General features: G+C 39.1%; 1 pseudogene; it reads right to left on the bottom strand.

Annotated features, from left to right (window-relative positions):
• Positions 1–394: 394 nt before the first annotated feature.
• On the bottom strand, positions 395–1,080 carry LOC102499011 (small nuclear ribonucleoprotein-associated protein N pseudogene; annotated as a pseudogene).
• Positions 1,081–3,613: the final 2,533 nt, after the last annotated feature.

The raw sequence follows: 3,613 nt of genomic DNA, 5'->3' as shown, positions 1-3,613 counted from the left end.
TTTTAAGGCATTCAATTACTAGACATTGTTTGGCTTGTAAAGAGAGAATTTCCCAACATCAAATACATCTCAGACCAGTCCAGTTTAGAATACTATACATGTTATCATCAACAGGTAATACATTATTTCTGTGTCCTGCAAATGTCTTGCCTCTCTGTATTTTCTACCTGATTTCTTATCCTATACTCTTCCCTTCTCCCACCTTTCTTCCACACTGTCTCCAGTATTCATAACTATTTTCATTGTTTTTATGTCCTCCAATCTTTCAATCTCTTCCATTGAGTGTGAACAGTCATATATATTAAGTGAAGACATAAAATTAAAAAAATTCTCTACGTATTTATTATTAGCTGTTTTTAATGTAGAAGTGGGGAACAAAAAGCTCACAAATGCTCTACACAATTTTACAGGACACACTACAGGAAAAAAGTGATTCAATTGGTTCAATAGTATCCAAGGATCTTGGTAGACACATTCCTGGGGGAGGTGGACCACTGATCCCTGGTGAGGGGGTCTCATTCTTGGAGGAGGCATGTCTATCAGCCTGCATCTCACTGGGGGAAGCCCAATTGGTGGACCCATGGGTGGTCTCATACCAGGTAGAGGTGCCATAATGCCTGGAGGTGGGATTGCTTTGCCTACCAGTGGGGATAGAGTCCCCCATCCTGGGGGGTACTGGGTTGGGGCTCCAGGAATGCTGGCAGTAGCAGCAACCGCAGCAGCTGCTATAGTGCCTCTGCCCTGTAGAATCATCACCTGCTGGGATGGGCCCCTCACTCCTTGGACAGGGCCAGTTAACCCAGCAGGAGCCTGAGGAATTGGTACACCAGCTGGGACTCCTCTGCTAGCTGCTCTGCCAACCCCAGGACTTCCTGCAGCTCCAACAAGTGGTACCCGAGCAATGCCAGTATCTTTGGGAGGTGGCCCCTCTACAGTCATGGATACCAAGTTCTTCCTATGTGACAACACTAGACCCCAAACCTACTTTTCTTCATGCTCTGCCTGCTTCTCATTCTTTGGCTTGATCTTCCTGAACTTATCACAATCACAGAGTATCAAATTCATATGCTTGTCAAAGCTTTAATAGCCTGGCTTGCTTCGCTCGGCAATAAATCTTCCATATTTGACCACTTTCTATCAAATGCCAAGGTCTTGTTTTTTTTTTTTTTTTTTTTTTTTTTTTTTTTATGGCTGAATAGTATTTCACAGAGTATATGTACCACACTTTTTCAATCCATTCATCTGTTTGTGGACATTTGGGTTGGTTCCATGTCTTAGCACTTAGTGAAAAATACTGCAATAAATGTTGACATGCAAATGCTTTTCTGACTGAGCGTTCTGTACTTTGGATAGTTAACCAGGAGTTTGATAGCTGGATCATAGGGTAGTTCTGTAGGTCTTTTGAGGAACCTCCATTGTTTTCCACAGTGATTGGACCAATTTATATTCCCACCAACACTGTAGGAGAGTTCCCCATTCACCACAACCCCACGAACACTGATCATTTTTTGTATTTTTAATCTTTGCCATTTTGACAGGGGTTAGGTGGTATCTCATTGTGGTTTTAATCTGTAGCTCCCTTATGATGACGGATGCTGAGCATTTCCTCATATGCTTTTCTTTGGAGAGTTTTTTGCTATAGGGGCGCGTGTGCTCACCAGATAGAGAGAGATAGAAAGCGAGAAATCACCCCCCCCCCAGGGGGGATGGCCATGCCACAATCCCTTCCCCTCCATTCTCCTCTCGGGATCTTGGGCACACACGCCAATGCACCCGGCATGAGTTTTAAGCCACTGGGTCCGGGACGCGAACCACAGTTGACTACATGGGAGTCCAGCGACATAGCCATTACACTAACTGCTAGTCCCTCCTCATATACTTTTTGGCTGTATGTTTTCCTTAGAGAGATTTTTGTTCAGCTAATTTTCCCATTTTATATTTGGGGTAATCATTTTTTTTTTCAGATAAGCTGCTTGAATTCCCTGGGTATTCTGTTTATCAGTACCTTATCTGAGGCATAGTTTACTAAAATATTCTCCTATTCTGAGGGCTCTCTATTCACACTAATTACTGGGTCCTTTGCTGTGCAGAAATTTCTTAATCTGATATAATCCCATTTGTCTACTTTGGGGATTATTACCCGTGCTTTGGGAGTCTTATTTAAGAAATCTTTGCCTACCGAAATGTCTCCCAGAGTTTACCCAGTGTTTTACACCAGTAATTTTATAATCTGAGGTCTTGGTTGAGGTCTTTGATCAATTTTGAGTTGATTTTTGTAAATGGTGAAAGATGGGAATCCAGTTTCATCTTTCTGCAGGTAGATATCCAGTTTTCCCAACACATCATTTGCTAAAGAGGTTTTCTTTTTTTCTACTGAATTGGCTGGTTGTTGTGTTTTGAGGTTTATTTCTGGGATGTCTATTCTATTTTACTGGTCCACCTGTCTGTTTTTGTGCCTATACCATGCTGTTTTGATCATCACAACTTTATAGTATATTTTGGGTTCAGGGAGTGAGATGCTGCTCATTCTACTCTTCTTGCGCAGGATTGCTTTGTCAATTTGGGGTCTTTTATGATTTCAGACAAATTCTACGATTGTTTTTTCTAGATCCATGAAGAATGTCTCTGGTAATTCAATTGGAATTGTGTTAAATTTGGGTAGAATTACCATTTTGATTATATTAATTCTTCTAATCCAGGAAGTTGGGATGTTCTTCCACTTTTTTGTGTCATTTTCAATATCTTTTAAAAGATTTTCATAGTTTTCTTTGTAAAGGTCTTTGAGTTCCTTGGTTAGTTTTATCCCTAGGTATCTTATACATCTTGTGGATATGGTAAAAGGGAATCCTTTCTTCAGTTCCACCTCGGTCAACTTGTTGTTCATATATAGAAATGCTATAGATTTTTGGATGTGATTTTTGTATCCTGCCATTTTACTGTATTAATTTGTTTCTTCAAGAAGGTTTTTTATGGAAACCTTTGAGTTTTCTAAGTATACCATCATGTCATCTGCAAATAAAGATATTTTCAACTCTTCTTTGCCTATTTGAATGCCTTTTATATCATTCTCTTTTCTGATTGCATTGGCTAAGAATTCCAGCACTCTATTGAAAAAGGAATGGAGAAAATGTGCAGCCTTGTCTTGTATTAGTTTTAAGCTTTTCCCCATTCAGTATAATATTAGCTATAGGTTTTTCATATATGGCTTTTATTGTGTTGAGAAATGACCCTCCTATATCAATCTTGTTGACAGTCTTAAATATAAAGGGATGTTGTATTTTGGCAAATGCTTTCTCTGAATTGATTGAAATGCTCATATGGTTTTTATCTTTCTTTCTGTTAATAGGGTGTATTATGTTTATGGTCTTGTGTATGTTGACCCACCTTTGCATCTCCAGAATAAAGCCTATCTGGTCATGATAAATAATCTTTTTTATGTATTGTTGGATACAATTTACAAGTATTTTGTTGTTGAGAATTTTTGCATCTATATTCTTCAGAGATATTGATCTGTAGTTTTCCATTTTTGTCATGTCTTTTCCAGTTTTGGGAATGAGGATGATGGAGGCTTCATTATATGAATTTGGGAGTTTTCCTCCCTTTAGGGACTTTA

The sequence above is a fragment of the Tupaia chinensis genome, unplaced genomic scaffold (assembly GCF_000334495.1).
Source record: "Tupaia chinensis unplaced genomic scaffold, TupChi_1.0 Scaffold000199_1, whole genome shotgun sequence".
NCBI classification, from domain to species: Eukaryota; Metazoa; Chordata; class Mammalia; order Scandentia; family Tupaiidae; genus Tupaia; species Tupaia belangeri.
Note: the sequence above shows the minus strand (reverse complement) of the source record. Positions and strands in the feature narration are given on the sequence as shown.